Here is a 22,753-nt window from a genome sequence, read left to right as displayed (position 1 = left end):
GAATTTATGACCAAATAAGTAAAGTAAAATGGATAATTTTAATTATATTAACTTAAAAGCTTTTGCACAAACAAAACCAATGCAGCTAAGAACATAAGGAAAGCAGCAAACTGGGGAAAAATTTTTTTACGGTAAGTTTTTCTGATAAGGACTTCTTCCCTCAGACATATAGAGAACTGAATCAAATTCATAATAATGTTAATTAATCCCTGATTGATATATAGTCAAAGAATAGGAACAGATAATTTTCAGATGAAGAAATCAAAGCTATCTATGCATATGTAAAATGCTCAAAATTCCTACTGATACAAATTAAAAGAGAGAGACTACCTCACATCTTTCAGACTGGCTAATATGACAGAAAAGGACAATGACAAATGGTAGAATGTATGTGGGAAAATTGAGACACTAATACATTGTTGATAGAGTTATGAACTAATCCAACCATTCTGCAGAGCAATTGGGAATTACACCCAAAGGGCAATAAAACTGTGCACACCCTTCGATTCAGCAATACCACTGCTAGATCTATATCCCAGATAGATTTTTTTTTAAAAAAAGGCAAAGGGCATATGCATACAAAAATATTCATAGCAGTTCTTTTGGTTGAGGCAAAGAATTAGAAACTGAGGGAATATCCAGTGAGTAGGAATGACTGAACAAAGTGTGGTTAATTACTGTGATAGAATATTGTTGTGCTTTAAGAAATGATGAGCAGGATGATTTTAGAAAATTCTGGAAAGATTTTCATGAACTAATGCAGAGTGAAGTGAGCAGAATCAGAACATTGTATACAGAAATAGCAATATGGTATGAGGAACAACCGAATGACTTAACTATTCTTAGCAATATGATTGATCCAAGATAATCTCAAAGAATTTATGATGAAAAATTCCATCTGCCTCCAGAGAAAGAACTGATGGCACCTGAGTACAGACTTAAGCATACCTACCCACCTTCCTTCCTTCCTTCCTTCCTTCCTTCCTTCCTTCCTTCCTTCCTTCCTTCCTTCCTTCCTTCCTTCTCCTCCACCTTTCTCTCACCCTCTTTGAGTTTTCATCCACAAAATGTCCAATATGAAAATGTTCTACATGATTGATTATATATAAAACCTTTCTCAGATTACATGTTGTCTCAGAGAGGGGGAATGGGATAAAGGGATAGAATTTGGAATTCAAACTTTTAAAAAAGATAATATATAATTGTGTAAAAATAAAATACTATTAAAAACAAAAACAAACAAAAATATATTGAAAAAAGGCAATAGATTTCATATTTAATGAGCTGCCCAATCTCCAGGGGACAGACAGATGATGAAACATTCAAGAGATGCTGGACTCAGGACACAGAATGTCATCTTCATTGTCAGATATAGTATTTGTCTTGGCTGGGTTTTGCTTAAACTGTTTTTCTTTAGTACAAGGGAGTATTCTGGGGGACACCCCCTCAGTTAGTATATAGGGAAATGCTTGTGACATAAAAAAGACATCAATAATACAATTAAAAAAGTATACATACTAACAACAATCATATATCTAGAGCAATGGTATAAAATTCAAATAGAAATGGGACCTAAGGACCCCTGTGGTCAAGGTTGCATACTGACATATCTGACTGTGAGACTGAAGCTGGGAAGGCTTCTTCCCAAGAAGGAGCAGAAGAGAACCACCTGGAAGAGAAATTCATCTGCTTTGTTGCCATGGGGCAATGGTACCCTATTTGGTACCATACTAATTTAATTATTCTTGCTAACTAGTTTCTTTACCGATGAAAACTTGAAAGTGCTGTCAGAATGTGTACGTAACAAATTTTAAGATTACATATCTTGAGGGGCAGCTAGGTGGCGCAGTGAATAGAGCACTGGCCTTGGAGTCAGGAGTACCTGGGTTCAAATCTGACCTCAGACACTTAACAATGACCTAGCTGTGTGGCCTTGGGCAAGCCACTTAACCCCATTGCCTTGAAAAAAAATCTAAAAAAAATACATATCTTGCAAAATCATGATTTTAAGTATTTGCACCCTTTAAATATCATTGCTCTAGGTAAGAGCTTCAATTGCCCTGCCCTAGTTATAGCTCTTGTAGGAAGGTAAAATTAGGCTAGTCTTTTTCACAAGGAAAAAAAGTATAATCTATCAAAAAGATTCTTCCCTTCCCCTGGAAGCTTTTTGGACATTCTAATTCTTCCCAGGTTATGCTGAACTTTTTCTCTTGACTTCCAGTCCAGTATTCTCTCTACTGTGCTAAAGTATCTCTCTACAGGTATCAGAAAGAAAGAAAAATCTACTATATAATTCAACTAAATTAAACAAAAACTTATTAAGCCCCTACTATATAATTCAGACACTGCAGAGGGCGCAGAGATACTGAGACAAAAATGAAACATTCCCTTCTCTCATGGAGCTTAAATAATATTATGACATTTATTTATTCATTCATCAACTACTGATTAAACACCAAGGTGTAGAGTGCTGACCTCAAAGTCAGAAAGAGCTGGGTTCAAATCTCATCCCAGATACATATAGGCTTTTTGTCTATCTAACTTCTCTGTGTCTAAGGAAATAACTCCCCAGGACTATCAATTGCAATCACATTCTGATCTACATTGGTAGAGGCAACTTTGTTGCTGAGAGGTTCCTGTCCTAATAAAATCAGTAGTCTTGTTAAAAAAAAACCAAAACCCCAAAATATGCAGGGCATTGTATGAAATGATTAACATACAAGCAGGAGACTTCTGGGTCACATGAGCAACAAGATGGTGACAAGGACATCTTTCTCAATTCTCTCCAAACTTCTCCAAATGAGAAATTATGTGCCAAAGATAAAGCATCTTTACTTGTTGCCATAGTCTTAGGAAGCTTGGAATCCAAAGGAAAATAAGCAAAAAAAAACCAAAACCTCCTAAAATACAATTTTCAAGCTGCTCCAAAGTGGGAGCATGGACTTGGACCCAAAACATATATGATCAACCAAACAGAGGGTAGAAAGGTGGTTTTTCCTCTCACTCTTCCTAGATAGTCAATCATGGAGTCTATTGCCAATATAATTACACCCACCCTAAAGGTTTTAGGGGTTCAAGCGAACATGAAAGAGTTCACTTAAAAGACTGACTGATCCAGAAAAATTTAGGGACAAAAAAAAAGTTTATTACATTTCTGTGGTTAGCAGAAGCTAAAGGAGAGAGAGGATAATAATATTCCATTCATCTGTGGAAGGTCCTAACTGTGACCCTTCTGTCCCAATCATATACTTCTTTTTTTTTTTTTAGGTTTTTTTAGGTTTTTGCAAGGCAAATGGGATTAAGTGGCTTGCCCAAGGCCACACAGCTAAGTCATTATGAAGTGTCTGAGACTGGATTTGAATCCAGGTCCTCCTGACTCCAAGGCTGGTGCTTTATCCACTATGCCACTATGCCACTACGCCACCCCCCAATCATATACTTCTTAGAGCAGTTACAATCTCACCAGAACCCAGAAGTGGAAGCTGTGCAGATGCCATGAGGAATATCATTCCTCCTTTCCTTTCCCATGCAAGTTTTCCCACTCTCCCCAGATCCTCCATGGCTACAACAGTTAGCCCTGACAGGACACTGGGTTCCAGGGATCCTGAAGTATCCAAGCAGGTATACCTGCCAAGTACTCTAGACATGGCAAGCTCTAGGCACCCCTAGATATCAGCACCAGGTACCCCTGGCATGACAAGTTCCACAGATCAGAGCTGCATTCTCCCCCCTCTTCTTGTTTTTATTTATCTATCTATCTATCTATCTATCTATCTATCTATCTATCTATCTATCTATTTATTTATTTTAGGTTTTTGCTAGGCAATGGGGTTAAGTGGCTTGCCCAAGGCCACACAGCTAGGTCATTATTAAGTGTCTGAAGTAGGATTTGAACCCAGGTACTCCTGACTCCAGGGCTGGTGCTTTATCCACTGCACAACCTAGCAGCTCCCTCTTCTTGTGCCCCCAGGCACAAGACAAGCCTATCACCCTGCCCAAGACAAGCATGTGAATTAGATTTGAGTGGGGTGGGGTGCTGTGTTAAGCCACCAGTCTCACTTTTGCCTCCAGAGCTATCTGAGTTCAGTGGCAGATAAGAAACAGGACTGGAGATGGCCTTTGAGGAGGGGCAATCAGAGTTAAGTGACTAGCCCAAGATCACACAGTTAGTAAGAGGTTGGATTTGAACTCCCATTCTCTATCCACTGAGACACCTAGCTAAACTGCCTGGCATACAGAAAGTGCAGCTACAATGGGTAGCTACATTGTTAGAATGCCAGATGTTTGCTTGCCAAAAAAAACTATTTTATGGAGAACTCACACAGGGCAAGCACGCACAAGGGGGTCAGAAGAAGCGAAACTGAGACACCCCGAAGGTCTCACTGAAGAACTTTACAACTGATTGTACAGCATGAGAGACCCTGGCACAAAGACCACCCAGCAGGGCGTGCCCCCATCAGTGAGGGCGCTGCACTCTATGAGGAAAGCGGGATTGGAGCAGCTCAAAGAAAATGTGACATACGTATGTTTAGAGTACCCACCGTAGGTATTCACATGGACTCTTTCTGCCCGACCTGTGGTAGAGCATTTGGAACTTCTATTGGTCTGTTCAGCCCTAGTCCGACACACTGCAGTTTGTCTTAAACGGAGTGACGTCATTTTGATCTTCTTCCATAAAGGACAAGAACCAATCATCCTGCCCTAGTCTAAAGGATTAAATCTTAGTGCTATTGCCCCTCATCTACCCTATCACCTCATCTTTGCTCTGTGAGTTACTGACTCCATCAGCATATACCTGATCACCTCATCTTACTGTCCCTTTAAAGACTCAACCTTTCCTCAGTAGAATTGCTTGGTCTCCCTTTGGGAGGCTGCCCCATTCTTGGGGAATGTGGTACCCCAGATATCTCTCATGTCTCTATACCCTTCTTTACTGCATAACCCCTGATGGTAAAGGCTTCCTTTGGGAGACCGGTATTCAAGAATGTGATTCCCTCAGATAAACCATCATATTCCTATACCTTATCACATAGTAACTGCTGCTAATTCCCTATCCTCTCTCCTTTAGCTTTTGCTAACCACAGAAATGTAATAAACTTTTTTTTTTTTTTTAGGTTTTTATAAGGCAGATGGGGTTAAGTAGCTTGCCCAAGGCCACACAGCTAGGTAATTATTGAATGTCTGAGGCCGAATTTGAACTCAGGTACTCCTGACTCCAGGGCCAGTGCTCTGTGCACTGTGCCACCTAGCCGCCCCAATAAACTTTCTTTTGTCCCTAAATTTTTCTGGGTCACTCAGTCTTTTAAGTGAATTATTTCATGTTCTCTCGAACCCCTAAAACCTTTAACCAGCTACATTTTCTGGCAACAGACAGGACTGAATTGAATCTGAATTGCTAAAATAATTATATGTCATTTAAATAAATAAGAATTATATAAATATTTACATTTCTAATTATTAATAAATAAATAAGGATATTTTAGCCCTTTTTTTTACTGCTAGAGCTGAGTGAGCAAAAAATTCAATGATCATTGTTGGTTCATGAAGATAATCAAATGTTAGTAGCATAAGAAGCAATAATTATGAAGAATTCATAGAAACCCTGGAAGACTTCTATGAACTGATACCAAGTGAAGTAAGCAGAATCAGGAAAACAATATATATAAATATATATATATATATATATATGGACTCCAACACAGTCAGTGGGAAGACCAATAAAATAAATCAATAAGCATTAAAATAATAAATATAATAAAATTAATAAGAATTCACTGTAATTATCATGACCTTTCCAGATCTTGGAGGAGAGATGCGAAAATGAACCTTTTTTTTTTTTCAGTGGCGAGACGGAGGAAGAACCATGGGTTATTTAGTTAGATTCAGTTCATGAGCTGATTGGTTTTACTGAATAGTTTGTGTGTTAATTTTTAAATGTCTGTTAGGAGGAAAGGCTTGCTGGGAGGGAAAGGGGAGTGTCTTTTGATTCAAGAACAATAAATGTGTCTCGATATCTCTGTTCAAGTTTTGAGCTGCACAAAGCAGGAAGGGTGAGGTCGTCTGATCAGGAATAGGGACACCTGGGTTCCATTTGTAGCTCTAATCATTGACTCATCTCACGGCCTTGGCCTTGAGACTGTGCAGTTTCTCCATCCCGCACTCTAGTATCAACTGCTTTCTGCTTTCCAGTTCCATGGTGAAGGAGCCTCTGGTATCGTAGAGTCGCAAGTTTAGAACTGAAAGGGACTTTAGAGGTGATCCTGTTCAATTCATTCATTTGCCAGATGAGGAAACTAAGGCCCATAGAAGGGAATGATTTATCCAGGTTCATAGAATGCAAAGTAGCAGAACTGAGATTCAAAACCAGGTCTCATGACTCCAAAGTCACCACTCTTCTCATTGTACCTTGGGGAGTGTCATCTCACCTCTAAGACCCAAGCAGGTCTATTTGAAACTCCTCATTCCACTGAGGCTCACCACTCCCACTCCATTTGATTTGAAGCAGAGGACTGGGCAAGCCATTGGAAGTTTTCTCAGTCATTCTGGGAGGATGAGGAGATTCTGATTCTCCTGGTGAAGCTCAGAAGGAGAGTCCAAAGACTTGCAATGGCCATTCACCATATGACCAAGGCATCTGTGGGTTTAAACTTCTGATGTGGACAATGCAGATATTGCAAGGCATCATGAGTTGTCTCTTGATATGGGCGTACATGTTTACCCCCACTGGACTGTAAATCCTAATGATCCCTTATGCTTTTTTGTACTCCTTTCATTCCTGGTCAACTGGATGACTTTCTACTCATCCTTTCCTGGCATTATAGAAAGGAAAGAAATATAGACTGGCAATGAAGAGACATGGGTTCTAGTCATTCTGCCACAAGTTAGTTGGGTGACCTTGGACAAGCCCCTTCTCTTGATTATTCAGCTTCTCCTGTATAAAATGAGGGGAATAAATTAAATGACATTGGAAGTCCCTCTAATTCAGCATTCTATGGCTCTCTTCTGTTTTCCACAAGACAAGTTGTTTAAGGAATTCTGGATTGCCTTGAGGGGAGAAGTGAAAGTCTCCAGCAGAGAAAGGGAAGTTGGAATGGTGGGGGCCTCAGGATTGTGGGGCAGGGCAAATAGATGTCAAATCACAAATAAGGGGGAAGGGAGAATAAGAAATAGCATAGGAGGAAAGATGCCAGAATCACAGAATTCAGACCTGAAATATCAGGTATGGAAGGGAGTGCTAGTTCATCGTTGTTTTATTCAATTTCTTCTTCTTCTCCTCCTCCTCCTCCTCCTCCTTCTTCATCTTCTTTCTTCTTCTTCTTCTTCTTCTTCTTCTTCTTCTTCCTCCTCTTCTTTTGGTAATTATTTTATTTTAAACTTAAATACAAAATGAGAAAAGAAAAAAGCATCGCCATATACGTAGTAGTTCACAAAAGAGGATTCAATATAAAGCAATAAATTTCCATTTCAAGAAAACCTATATAATAAATACTATACATTGTTTTCCTTGTTCTTTCCTTGTTGGTTTTCTTTTGTTCTCTGTTGTGTATTTCTTACTTTATCTTTCCCCTTCCCTCTCCTACCACCCTAAAGAAGGCTACATTAAGAGGGTGTGTATAAATATTTATATATATCTTTATATGTAGCCATGTATGCACATATATACACACATGCATCTACATACATATACACATTCAAATATACATATGTAAGATTGGGATCTACTTATTTTCTCCTATCATTTGTTTCTCTGAAGGTGGACAGCACTTTCCTTCATAAATCCACATTTTCCCATAATTTTCTCAATCGACCTCTCATTTCCTCTACCACGGCGATAGTTCAGTCCGATCATATCTTCCCTGAGAGACTATGAAGGTTTCAATCCCCCAATTTTCTGCATTCTTTCTATTCTTGGCTATAAAGGTTTTATTTATGCAAGAAAATTTTGATTTAAAAATAACTAAAATTATTATTTTGCTGAACTAAACTTATTTGTTATAAGGGAGGGCTTTTATTTTTATTGGGGGGTGGAGGTTGGAGTTAAAGTCAGGACCCTAGTAATAGAGATACATTCCAAAAGAAAACATTGATAAGCAAAAAGTACAGAAGAGGACAAAAGAAGAATGGTAGTGTCGGCACTACTATGTTAAAGTTAACAAATATAACATATTAAAGTCAACAAACCCAAGATGTAAGTAATAGAGATAGTTTCATATGAAATCTTCATTTTCTGTTCTTTGTAAATAGAAGTTTATTAAATTCACAATGAAAAAAGAAGGTTTGTGAGAGAAAATCATATGGATAGACAAAATGACTGGCATGGCTATCTGAGCTTATCGGATATCTTGGCACCAAATTGTTTCAGCCAAGCCTTAGCCCTTTGCTCTTTTCCAAATTCCAGCTATGTGGGTCAATCAATCATTTAAAGGGTATATCCAGAGTTTTTTGTGTGCACTCAGACTTGAGAGACATGAGAGAAGGAGAAGATCATCTTATAATCTTGGGCTTGGGGATCTGACAAATCCTTCCAACAAGAGAAACAACAGTATTTCATGGCTTGGCAAGTCCTAGTCTGGAAGCTAGGAGACCTGAGTTAAGGTTACCCTGGACAAGTCCCTTTTCTCTGAACTCCAGTTTCCTTCTCTGTAAAATGAGAGGTGGAATCAAATTGCCAAGGAGGATAAGGAGTCAAAGCAATCAGAGCTGAAGGGTCTTGGGGAGAGATACTATTGGGACAGATGTGAATTGGCTCAACTCTTCTGGAAAACAATATGAAATTATGCAAGACAGGTTACTAAGCTGCTCATAATCCTTTGCCACAGAGACCCATTCAAAACAGAAGGAAGGCTTCTCATCTAGACACAGGCCCTCAAAAAGAGATAAAAATTTTCAGATATGGGAAGAGAGGGAAGAATCAAGTACCAGAAGCAGAGGATGGAGTAGTGGATAAGAGCACAGTAATGCAGAAAATTTGGAAAAGGGGGAAAATGTCCCCAAATTTAATTTTTTATAAAAATAATGATCATATATCATGTAATATATAATGAAATGGTTGTTATATGATCTCTTACAACTCTTCATGACCCCTTGGCCAATGTTATCCTTGCATTTCCTCTCTGTAGTGTTTTGCCATTTCCTTCTCCAGTGGATTAAGGCAAACAGAAGTTAAGTGACTTGCCCAGCTTAGTGTCTGAGGCTGGATTTGAACTGAGGGCTTCTGGGCTCCAGATCCAGTGTTCTATCCACTGATTCACCTAAATGTCTCCATATAATTATAGAATATAATATAGCTATTTCCCAAGATCAGAGATCAGATCTCTTGACAGTCTGTCCAGAGTTCTCTCCAGGGCACTGAGCTGACTCTGAAACTATTTATTTATTTGGTGAGGCAATCAATTATCAGAGCAGCTAGGTAGGACAGTAGATAGAGTACCAGCCTGGAGTCAGGAGGATCTGAGTTCAAGTCCTGCCTTAGACACTTGATTTTTATTAGCTGAGTGACCTTGAGCAAGTCATTAACACTGCCTTACATTTTGGGCCATCTCTAGTTGTCCTGATCCATATCTGGTCACTGGACCCAGACGGATCCAGAGGAGAAAGTGAGACTTGCGACTTAGCACAGCATCCTCCCCACTCAAAATCCAATTCGTAGGCATGTCATAGCATCAGCTCCCTGATGTCATTGTTTTCTTCAGGAATGAAGGACAAACATTAGCATCATCAACATAATTATTATTTTATAAAAATAATTATGTAATTATGATTATTTATTGCATAATAAATATGTCACAATGATAAATTGAAATATAAATCATTATAATAAGTTGAGTTTTCACTATTTTAGCCAGTGATGGCAGAATATGATCTAGGAAGGCTGTGGGTCTCCAATATAGAATCAGCATTTAGGGTTAGAAAGGCCCTTAATGATCCTCTACCATCAACATTTAAATTAAATTCAGAACATGGTCATGTTATAAACTTGATGATTCTGTCTGCGGCCCCCAGATGCTGCAGTAAGAAATAGTGCTACTCAGGTGACCAACACTGGTCTGGGGGTCAATCAATCAAACAGTTAGTATTTGGGAAGTGACTCCCTTCCTCTTCACTCTCATTTCGACTATCCATAGCTATCGTTATAGTCTATAAACCAGACCATTTGAAGACATGTCCCCATTCATTCCACCATTTTCTTTTAGAATAATTGTTGTTAATCCTTCACTCTCAAAGAGGACCATGACATCAGGGATGCGATGTCATGATATGCAAGTGAATTGGATTTAAGTGAGGGAGGGCTGTGCAAAGTCACCAGCCTCATTTTCTCCTCTAGGGGCATCTATAATCAATAAATGGAACTATTGTCCCTGGAAAAGGTGAGACTTCATCATCCCTAGAACTTCCCAGACCAAAATACTCTTCCCTGAACACTGCCGACTCCTCTTAGAGATATTGTCTCCTCCATTCAGCTGTAAGTTCCTAAAGGACATGTCTTTCATTTTGCATTTTTATCTCTTTTAGCATATAATGAACAATTAGTAAATGCTTTTTCTTTCTTTCATTCATTGTTTCTCCTCCTAGGATGATTTTACACAGCCCTGTCTCACTTAAATCCAATTTACTTGCAAGTCAAAACATCACCTTCCTAAGGACATCAGTTCTCTTTGAGAAGGATGAACCAAAGCAGGTACCATATTGGAGACCCAAGACCAATGTTCTTAAAGGGCTTCAAATCTATCAGATGGGAACCTGGTTGTCCATGCTAGCTTCTTCACTGACATGCTTTATATATATAAACTTTTACCACGGGACCTCAGTTTTCCTACCTTTCAGATGAGGAGAAAAATGTCTGTTTCATAGTATTGTGGTGAGCAAGGGGCCAATGTTAATCTGCTCTGAGAGTGAATGTGACTAACCCCCTCTTTTTAGAGAAGAAACTGAAGCACTGAGGGGTTCAAATGACTTGTTCAGGGTTATATAGTAAGTCTGAGCCAGGATTTGAATCTAGGTCTTCCTGAGATCTCTTCTATGCTTGGATTTTTGACCTTCATGGTGCAAGTACTTTCCTTGGCAACTTGTATGTAAATCTTCTGCACATTTAGAAAACCATGGGCAGATTACCCTTTCTCTTTTTCTGTATTCTCAGGCAATCCAGTGGCCCAGTACCTAGAGCACCAAATCTGAAGTCAAGCAGATATGAATTCAAAGTTAGCCTCAGACCCTTTCTAATTGTGTGGCTCTGGGCAAACCAATTGAACCCTTCTGTGCTTCAGATTCCTTCCCCATAAAATGGAGAGAATATCAGTGCCTATTTCATGGGGTTGCAAGGATCAAATGAGATATTTGTAAGTCTTTGGCACAGTGTCTCACAATAGCAGCCTCCAAAACACAGAACAGGATAGAGCACCTGGACCAAAGCTGCCTTCACCCCTAACTTCATGGTGAATGGATAGGGTCACAGGACCACAATTTGACCTCTTCCTTGGAGTCTCCATTTTATTGTCTGTAAAAATGAAGCTTGATCAGGTAGTCTTGATCTATGATCTTAAAATAATTTCTGGATTTTTCTTTGGAATTTCTTTAGTATTTTAATAGGGATGATGACAGATGACAGCAGTGAACATAGGATAATACAGTAGACAGAAATTCAGTTTTAGAGGCAGAAAGAAACACAGGTTTTGCCTCTCAAATACATTGACTATATGACTCTGGTCAAGTCATTAACCTCAGTGCTCCCTGCAATGGTCTAAGATTCTTAAGTTCTGAAATAATGACCTGCACTAGTAGATGGAGTTTCCCCACCTGGAATTCCTTAAAACAAGGAATTTACAGGTTCAGTTAAAAAAAAAGTAGCAACAAAGAAAGTTGAATTAGATGCTTGGGGGGCGGGGCAGGTGGTGTAAATGTGGAAAAGGCACCAGCAAGGAAAGAGGAGTCTAAGGCAGGCATGAGAAGAAGCCAAAGGACCAGCCTCTGGGTTCACTCATTGATTTAATTCCCAGAACTGAGTGAGCAGAGCTTTGAACCAGTCAATTTTTTTTTAGGTTTTTGCAAGGCAAATGGGGCTAAGTGGGTTGCCCAAGCCCACACAACTGGGTAATTATTAAGTGTCTGAGACCGGATTTGAACTCAGGTACTCCTGACTTCAGGGCTGGTGCTCTACCCACTGTGCCGTGTAGCCACTCAGCCAATTTCTGTTATAGATAAAACCCTTTCAGGATCCAAACTCTTCTAGGAGCTGGTGCAGGGTCCTCAGAAGCTATCAATCGAGACCAACCCCTTCATTTTAGGGAGGAGAAAAGAGAAACCCAGAATAGGCAACAGATTTTCCCCAACCACACACTGAAATTTGAACTCACAACCTTGGACTTCAGATCCTCAGATCTTTTGCCTTTCCCACATTTTTAGTTGTTGAGGGCAGCTAGGTGGCACCTTGCTGGAAGTCAGGTAAACTCATCTTCCTGAATTAAAACCTGGTCTCACATACTTACTAGCTATTTGACCCTGGGTGAGTCACTTAACTGTGTTTCCTCAGTTTCCTCACCTGTAAAATGAGCTAGAGAAAGAAATGGTCAACCGTTCCAGTATCTTTGCCAAGAAAATCCCAAATGGGGTCACAGAGAGTTGGAAAGACTCAAATAATTCCAATTCTAGAGTCTTTTGCCTGTCCCACACTACTGTTCCTCCTTCCTTCAGGAGTGCCCAGGACTTCTCCTCCTCACTCTTGGATTAGAAGATGCACGTGTTTGCTCATAAACTTAAGCTACAATGATGTTAAGAAAAAAAATGGAGGATGAGGAATTCTGAGCTCTAGTCTTGGTTTATGTGAGGCTTGTCAGGTAGCATGGCAGAGAGGCAGCAGTGGAAAGAGCCTTGGGCTAGAGTTGGAGGACCTTGGTTCTTGTCTAGGCTCTAGCATGACATTAGGCAAGTGTCTTAATGTCTCTAGGTCTCAGTTCCCTCATGTGTCAAATGAAGGCAATGCTGTTTACCTTGCTGTTCTAAAAAGGGGGCATTGAAAATCCAACAGGACAACAGATGGGAAATCTTGTTTTACAGATGATCAGGTCATTATTGTGAGTGGTTGGGTGTTGCTGAGCTGACTCGGCTCTTTAGTGGGAGTCGGGCAGATTCTTCATCTGGTTATTGTGTGTACTCTCTCTCTCTCCAGCTTTGAGGCCAGCTCTGGGAAATGTGTCGTCTACCTGTTCCATTCTTATCAGTGCTACCTATTCAGAAAATGTTATCTTCTGGAGCTAGGGCCTCTATTCCAAGATCCCTGGTAAAAAAAGGGAAGACTGAGGAATAGTCTAAAGCTAGTTTTAAGTTCTGTCTCTGAAACACACTGATTTTATGATCCTGGGCAAGTCATTGACCTTCTCAGAACTTCCTGCAACTGTCTAAAGCTCTGGCTAATGACAATCGCTGAACTTGTGGCTGTCTACATCTCATGATGTCCCTCTCTACCATCTACTCTCTGTGTGACAGGTTCCTCCTTTCTTAACATTAACAGGATGGTTAACACCCTCATACAATCATAGATTCAGAGAGGGAAAGGACATCAGAGACTATCTTGTCCCATCCTTCATTTTAGAGAAGAGGAATTGGAGCCCAGAGAGGTTAAATAATTTACCCTAGGTCACCCAGGACTGGAACTCCCATCCAGTGACTACAACTTTGGCACTATTTCCAATGAATCACAAGCAATAATCCTTCCCTGCTATGCCTCAAGTTCTGAGATGCTATGGAAATCACAGGTAAAATTGGAGGGGAAAGTGATTGGGAAAAATATAAAATGCTATTTAAATGTGTTAACAATGATAATGATTAACCTTGAATCATGGATAAGATGCATGCATGTGCCTCTGGAACCACAGCTTATAGAATAGTGTGTGGGCCAACTCATGACCCTTGATAATCTCCTTATTTCCTATGGTCCTAAGATCTGAGTCACCTCCAGATTTCTCAAGCCAGACACAGTTTTGAGTTATTCCCTTTTTTCTCACTGTCACCTTACGGAGGTCTGAGACAGCAACTGAGGACAATATCCCTGAGCTGACCATTAACCTCTTTCTTATTCTGGCTGCAGGTAGTACATAGTAGTAGATGGGAGAAGTAAGGTCTCTTGGTTGCTTTTATAGGCTGGCTCAGGACAGAGCTGAGTCAAGATAGAGGCTATAGAATGATGTGAATGAGTGAGGTTCTGGTGTTCCTGGGTAGCCTTTCCTGAATATATCTGAGTTCTGCTATGTTGAGCATTTCTCTGAAGTAGTCTTATATACCAGATCATGCTGGGAGTAAGTGGCCCAAAGTTTGAACACAAAGACCCCTGAAATGTTTGGGATGAATCCAATTCATGAGATAAGCAGTAATTTCATCATTAACACAACTCCTTTTGAGCTTTTCTCTATTCTCTTGGGTGTGCCTCTGTCAGAGGTCACGGGACCCTGGCAGTCAGAGGTCACGGGACCCTGGCAGTCAGAGGTCACGGGACCCTGGCAGTCAGAGGTTATGGAACCCTTGAAGTCAGGGATCAAAGCATCCTTGTGGTCAATCTTAGAGCTGAGAGAGACCGTAGAGGCCATCTAGTCCAACCTCCTTATTTTATAGATGAGGAAAATGAAGTCCAAAGTGTTCAAGTGATTGACCTAAAGTCACATGGGCAGTAATTATAGGAAGTGAGATCTGAATCCAATTTAAAACCTAAACCTCTAATTCCTCTAGGTTCCAGGGCAGTATGGAAACATGTAGCCTCACCCTTATGCTTATGTCCACACACACACACACACAATTGAGGAGGGGAGTGGAACACACACACACACACACACACACACACACACACACACACACACACACAACTCTTCACACTGTCTTTGAATTTTAGGATTTGGAATCTCTTAGAGCAAATGACTCACACTCCACAAAGTCTGGTCCCATGCTAAAACTGGAAAGAACCTAAGAGTCCATTGAGACCAACCCCTTTCATTTTCCAAAAGCAGAAACAGTTCCAGAGAAGTTGTGACTTTAGGGTCACAGAACTCATCCCTTTCCCTGGACACAGATTCATCTTTAACCAGTGACTGATCACTGACCATGACCATAGACTGAGCCACAAATCCTGATACAGATCAATCTTTGTTGCCGGCCACAGAATGACCCTGACTTCAGCCTAATTGATACTTCTGATCTTGACTGAGCCTTCAATTCAATCCAATTGGTAAGCAGGCAGGTAGGTAATAATAGCACTTAAAGCCCCAAAATATCCTCAGACACTTTCTAGTTAAAAAAACTTGTTTGTCTGAGTTTCCCTAATTGTAAAAGAGTGAAAATAGCACTGTAACCGCTATAATAACAGAAACTGTAAAATGGGAATAATAATAATATGGCGCCTACCTCCCGGGGTTGTGATAGAGATCACATAAGAGAACCAAATAGTATAAAGTGCACGGTGGGATCTGGCCCGTAGTAGACACTCTGTACATGCAAGCTATTAGCAGCACGTGTGCACACAAAGCACGGGGTAAAGAAGGCAAAAAGGAAATGATCCTTGCCTCAAGAAGCATATTCTACTTGAAAATAACAATAAATAATTACAACAAAAATTAAAATCAGCATGTATTTAGTTCTTTAAGTTTTGCAAAGTGCTTTACAAATATCTCATTTCATCTTCACTACAACCCTGGGAGGGAGGTGCTCTTATCCCCATTTTACAAAGGAGGAAACTGAGGCTGACAGAGATTAAGTGACTTGCTCTGGATCATACAGTTAGTAGGAGTGAACTCAGGGCTTCTTCCCTCCACTATCCACTGTGGCCCCTAGCTCCCTCATATATATATATATATATATATATATATATATATATATATATATATATATATATATATATATGTATATATATACTTATTGACATCCACATACAGTCATGGAGCATGTGCTCCAAAATATTTATAGCAGCTCTTTTTTGTAGTGGCAAAGAAGTAGAAACTGAGGGGATGCCCATCAATTGGGGCATGGCTGAACAAGTTACAGTATATGAAAGTTAAGGAGTAATATTGTTCTATAAGAAACCATGAATGGTCAGATTCTAGAGAAGCATAGAAAGGATTACAGGAACTGATGCTGAGTGAAGGGATCAGAACCAAGTGAACATTGTACACATTAACAACATTGTGAGTTCCTCAGCCTTGATGGATGCAGCCCCTTGCAGCATTTCAGAGAGCTGGGACAACCCTAGGAGACCTGCCATGGACAATCCTATCCTCATCTTGGAGGCTGTGATTTCTCATGGAAACCCAAATCAAACCAAACCAAAAAAAACCCCTACAGAATCTGAATGAACACTACATTCACTTTAAAAAAAATTTCTCTTGTTTTTCTTTCCTATCTCATGATTTTCTTTCTTTTCCTTTAATCTTAATTTCCCACACAGAAAATGACTAATCTGTAAACATGTTAAACACAATTGTGTATGTACAAAATTCACCAGACTGTTTGTGGTAGGGGGGAGGGTGGAAGGAAATTGTGTAACTTAAAAATATGCATATGCATATGGATGAAGGTTGAAAAACCTTCATGATGTATATTTGGAAAAATAAAATATCAGTTGGAAAAATAAAAAAATAAAGTCATGGAAGCTGGAAATGGAATGCTATGGACCGGAAACAAGTGGGGCAATTTAGCTAAATCCTAGGTGAGACATTATCTAAAATGACCCTAGACTCACACTAACCTCTGATACTGATCATAAGCCTATTCTAGTAACAGGCTAACCTGTATCACTGGTGACTTATTGATTCTTAACTCTGACAGAGAGTAATTAAGAGTATGGATGATTCTATGAACCTCTTCCCCACTAAAGAAAAATCTACTTCAAACCCATTTGTAGCTGTCTAGGAGACAGAAGTATCCTCTTCCTAGCCAAGAGAAATCCAAGTGGTTCCTTTCTGGCAATGTCAAGTTGTCTCAACTGAATGGATAAGGGTATCAGAACTTAGGCCAAGGCGGAAATGGTCCCCCTGAATAGAGTTCCTCTGAATAATTTTTTAAAATTTTTATTTGTTTAAGGCAATGGGATTAAATGACTTGCCCAGGTCACACAGCTAGGCAATTATTAAGTATCTGAGGTCAAATTTGAACTCAGGTCCTCCTGACTCCAGGGCCAGTGCTCTATCTACTGTGTTATCTATCTGCCCCCTGAATAATCTTTTGGATCTACCTTCTAAGGATCCTGCTCTGAGCCCCATCTGCAGCACATCCAGAAATAAAAAGGTCTTTTGAAGGTCAGCAATCTGGGGTGAGAGAGGAAGGGGAAGCAAGGCTCCACCCAGTCCCTTCCACACACGTAGCACTATTGATAGTAACTCCTACTTCTTGGTCTACTCTCTGTCTGACCCCATTGTCTGGGACTCTGAAACTCATGAAGGGGCCATGTTACAGAGAAGAACCTATCATTTTATTTTAATTGTTTTTGGATATTTACTTTTAATTTTTAAAAAATTCTAAACTTAAACACCAAAAACACATAACAGAACAGAAAAAAGAGAATTCAATATGAAACCAGGAAACTTTCATACCACTTGATTTAAAAAAAATACATACATATCAGATTACTCACAGTTATGGGGAGGTGGGGAGGGAGGTAGAAAAAATGTGGAACTCAAAAACTTACAAAAAATGAATATTGAAAACTATCTTTGTATGTATTTGAAAAAATAAAATAACATTTTTTAAAAAGTACAAGATACTTTCAAAACTAGCCTGTTTGTCTAAACTTCCTTCTATTCTCTTCTGTACATTTAAACAAACGTTTCATTAGTTTTTTTTTTCTTTTTGGTATCCCTGTTGCCAATCTCCCTTCCCTCCTGATACCTCTTCCCTTCAGAGAGAAAGGAAAAAACCCTTGTAATAATAAACATGGTCAAGTGGCTGTGTCCAGAAATGTCTGTTTTTGTATCTTGTGTCTATCATGTCTCTGTCAGGAGGTGGGGAAACTTGCCTCACCATGGTCCTCCAGGAATTTCAACTGCCTTCTTTTACAAATGAGCAAACTGGGGCCCAGAGGAAAGGAGAGGTGACTTGTTTAAAATCTCACCTAAATTTAGTTGGGAATGCTGGGACTCTCAGGGCTCTTAAGTCTTAACCCAGACCCAGTTGTCCTCTGCAAGGTAAGACAAGGATAATGTTTGGAGGGGAAGGAGGACTCAGATTCAACTTTCCAGGCAATAAGAATGGAATGATCAGGGCTACTCTACTGACCAACAGGAAATCTCCTATTACATCCACCTATTCTGGGTGAAAAGGGTTGGACTTCTTGAAGTCAACGTCCCTCTCCCTTTCATTCTCCTTTCCTCCACCAACCTGGGTGTTGGGTTGCCTGGGTACATTATAGTTCAGTCTCTCCCATAGCCTTAAAACAAGGAATCTTGTCCTCCCCTGACTCAGCCATGTAGGAGCTGGAGAGCTCTCTTCTCCATTGCCAGAGCTCAAACCGAGCATTAGTCTCTTGGAGGCTATGATTTCTCATGGAAAGAAAACCTTAAAGGTAGAGAGACCTCTCCTGAGTCCCTGGCCCAGCCACCCCCTAACCCAGGGAATCCTTTAGTCCCATAAGCCCTTTCTGGGGTTCCAATTCTTAGACTTTTGTCTCAGTTTAGCCCTTGAGAATTCAGTTAGTAATGTATAATAGGCAAATGTAGATGTCTCCCACCCTCACCACCCCTGACTCTATCACATAACATAGATCTATAACATACATACACATATACATGCATACATTTATATATAAATATATGTATTTATATGTATGGTGGATAAGGTGCTGGGGGCTCAAGTACTTGGGTCCTTTCTTCTGTACTTTCTCCCAAGGCCTGAGCTAATCTTTCCTAAGGAAGTTGAGTCTGTGTGTGGGTGTGTGTCCCATTGGCACTATTAAGGTCTCTTGACTCCCACTGGAGATAGAGGACCATTCCCCTATACCACACCACACCCCCTTGCCCAGATGACATGACTGAGACCCACAAAGGCAGCTCCTTGTGCGTGTCAACTCCTGGGCTCAGTTGTGGAGCAGACACGACAACAACAACAACAGATCAGAGGACAACAAAATCATCTTGTGCTAGATCCACTGCCCCCTCCTTCATTGGCTATAGCTCCCTCCTTGCTACCTTCTCTTTCTTTTCTACTCCAGAGGTCTCTCACCTGGTTTTCTTGGGAATTGTGGATGATATGAATAAGTGATCCTCCACTTCCCCCTCCTGGGGGAGCCCCCATGGGTGGCTCGGGATGCTCTGTCCCTCTTCTCTGCCCAGGCTGTCCAGGTCACATTCTCCTCTGCATGGGCACCAGAGGGCTCTGTGACTGTTCTGCCTGAGGCTCACCACCTTATAGTAACTCCTCACAATCTGTCCCCGGCTCTTGAAAGTGTCCTTTGACCCTCTCTCTGGTGCCTCCTTCTCTTTTTAGCACGTGGGAGGCAGCCGATCAGCAGTCAAGCAACTTGTGGGGCAGCCATGCCCGGCAGCAGGAGCTGGGCGCTACTGCCAATCACGGTGCTGGGTGCTACTCGTGTCTGCTTACCTTTCACCCCTACCCCCACCCCTGGGTTTCTAGGTGCCCAGCCCCTATGCTTTGGAGCCCAGGAGGAGGGAAAAAAGAAAGAATGAAATATAGGGGTGTCTTACCAGTCAGCAAGGAGAGAGGGACATTGGGGCCTTTTTCTCGGCTTGGTTACAGCCAGGGGAATTCTTCTCCAGCCCCATCCTAGTCACCGAGTCATTCTCTTCCACCCTGAGTCCATGCTCTTAGAAGTCAGCCCTGCTCCCGAACTACTTCCATCCTCAACACTATCTGTCCATCCATCCATCCATCCATTCATCCATCCATCCATCCACTGAGACTCTGTCCCCAGTAGGGAGCTTCCTTGCATCCTTAGCTTACTTCCCCCTGCCCCCCATCCCAAAGATTGAGCTCAAATCCTTGATCCTGAACCCTTGTCCCTGATACGGAGTAACCATCCCTGAACTGAGCTCCTGTTCCCAGGACTGATTCCTTCATTCTCTTCAATCAATAAACCAACCAAAATCTATTAAGAGCCTGCATTGTGCCAGCACTAAGCCATCATTCTTTTAAATAAAGTTTCATTTATATGTTTTGTTTTTCTGTTACATTCATTTCTCTTCTCCTCCCCTTCTCCACCCACAAGGACATCCTTAGGCCAAAGAATAAAAAATAAAGTGGAAAGGAAAACAGTTCAGCAAACCCAACCCGGACATCTCCCATGTCTGATAGAATGTAAGATCATGGGAGCACAACTTTAGAGCTCAAAGGACCTGAGAGGTCAGCTAGTCCAACCTTTTCACTTTACATAGGTGGGAAATCACTTGCCCAAGATAGAGAGTGGTTTATACCCATGGTCCTTTAGTTGGGTAAAGAAGGCAGAGAAGTTAAGTCTGGAGGGGTTTATGAGCTATTTTGATTTCCATTACTGAACTCCCATCCTTGAATTGAACCCTCCTCCTCCAGCACTGTGATCTTTTGGGGAAGCTACTCTTTTCTTCAGTCCGACCCCTCATCTCCATCCGATGCTAAACACATTTAACCAACAGTAAGCCCTTGTTTTCCCATTCCCATTCCTGATACTAAACTACTACCATCTTTCTTACTAATACTCCCCATTCATCCTACACTTTGAGGGGTCTTGCTGCCTAACACTCGAGTGTTTCCCACCTGCTTTTCTGAAGAACAATGGAGAGCTCAGGAAAAATCTTATAATCTTACAGATTACTGGTCTCATAACTAGTATCTTCTGCCTTTTCTTGTCCTTTGCTTTAGACTGTGTCCGTCCTGACCCAAACCTCAGTTCAGCTTTGACCCTTTTCTCTCTCTCCTCTCTGGGATTCAACATCGGCCAATTACTGGATTTATGATCAGTTATTAGAAGTGTTGGGCTTGGTCTACTCTCCAGTTGGGTGCAGGGCTTCCACTGAGGTGAAGAGTTTATGAAGTTGCCTGAAGAGCCTGGGTTCTGCTTTGCAGGGCTTTCTAAATGTCCATTCGTAGACCAAGAGCTGCAAAGCACTGGACAGGCCATCTAGTCCACTTCATCATTTTACAGGCAAGGAAACAGGCCCAGAGAGAAGTGACTGACGTTTCTCTGTCTCTTTTCTTCCTTCTCTGTCCTTGCCCTTGTTCCTCTCCCTCCATGTCTTTTGACTCCAGACTGACACACAAACACTAAGCATCATGGGTAGGATTTGAACTCAGATCTAACTCCAGAGCCCTCCTTTTGTGTTGTATTATGCTTTCTCCCCATATCACAGCTCATTTATTTCACATTAACAAACACTTTTTTTTAAAGCACCCATTGTGAGCAGAAATTCTAGGTTTGGTATCTCTTGGAGAGCTATGAAATTTTGATTGAACATAGTTCCTGCCCTTAATGGAGTTTAAGATCTAGGAAGAGGAAATAAGACCCACCCAAATAAGTCTTAACATACATTAATTTCATGATAAGTCCAATAGAAAGGACCAAGACAAGTGCTAGGTGTGAAGGCTTCCTGTGGCCTCTCTTCTAATCTGGAGAGAAGATTGAATTTCCCTGAAGAACCATGGGCTTGCAGTGGGTAAGGGGGCTCCTTTTCCCTGACAAGGGGGACTGCAGGGTCCCAGGGGGAAAGGGCATCCAGTTCTGAGTTTCCCTTAGGCTTCCTCAGGAGTCTCCACTGGCCCTGAAAGACTTTCTGGGAATGATTCAGTTTGATTCAATCACCAAGTAGAGATATTAACCATTTACTATGCTCAAAGTGTTGTACTGGACAACAGTGTGACGGTCTTAAGCACTTATAACCAGATGAGGGTATGGTTGTTCATCCTTGGTTTCAAAGAGAACCAATGACATCACAGGGCTATGTCTTGACTTGCTCATGATTTGGGTTTAAGTGAGACAATTGGACAAAGTCATCACCCTGACTCTCTCTTTCAATCATTGAGGATCGGTGGCAAGACCAAAGGAAGGATGATTGGCTGATGATCCTGGTTGCAATGGATGACCTTGGCATCTTCCATGTCGGACCAAGTTCAAATTGCTCCACAGTGCTTCCTTCAGTCACTGTCATGGTCACTGGAGCAAAGTGTTCTCATTCATCCATTTGGTCAGGAAACATCTTCACAGGCTTAGGGTAAGACATTATTACTATATAGGAAATGACAGATAAGGAAAAAGATAGATGTGAGATTGGCGATAGATGTGATGTGGTAAAAGATCGATGTGAGACCTAGCCTCAAGGAATAAAGGAGAAAACAATGTTAACCCAGGGGAATCTTATCTTTTTTCTAGACCAGGATCAGTCAAAGAAGGACAGTGTTTGGGAGAAGAAAAAGAGCATGGAAGAAGGGATAGACACATGGGGCAGGGCAGGGGGCGACACAAAGACAATGAAGGAAGGTTCAAGAAGCTTCACCTTTTCCCCTTTGTCCTTAAAATCAAATAGCAATTTTTCTTCTTGGCTCTTAGAGTTCTTCACTATGGGACTCCAACCTCTCCTTTCAAGCTGCTCATGAGCATTATATCCTTTGATGTTCTCATGATCTCACCAAAGTAGCCCATTGCTCCCTAACAACTGATCTCCTTTCTTTATCATTGTACAACTGACCTTATATCTGCATTGACTCCGTCCTCATTCTGCCTTCTAGAAATCTCAGCTTCCTCCAAGGTTCATCTCATCACCATCTCCTTCAGGATGCCCTTCCAGATTCCCCCAGTTGT

General features: G+C 41.0%; 1 protein-coding gene across 1 annotated transcript in view; it reads right to left on the bottom strand.

The window, feature by feature from the left end:
- MLXIPL (MLX interacting protein like) overlaps positions 1-19,382 on the bottom strand; it is a 60,612-nt gene extending 41,230 nt beyond the window's left edge. The window contains exon 1 of the mRNA XM_074189426.1: positions 19,189-19,382. The gene's annotated coding sequence lies outside the window, so the exon portion shown is untranslated. The remainder of the gene's footprint in view (positions 1-19,188) is intronic.
- Between the last annotated feature and the right edge of the window lie 3,371 nt (positions 19,383-22,753).

Source organism: Macrotis lagotis, chromosome 5, assembly GCF_037893015.1.
Source record: "Macrotis lagotis isolate mMagLag1 chromosome 5, bilby.v1.9.chrom.fasta, whole genome shotgun sequence".
NCBI classification, from domain to species: domain Eukaryota; kingdom Metazoa; phylum Chordata; class Mammalia; order Peramelemorphia; family Peramelidae; genus Macrotis; species Macrotis lagotis.
The sequence above is the reverse complement of the archived record's forward strand: the minus strand, read 5'-3'. Positions and strand labels throughout refer to the sequence as shown.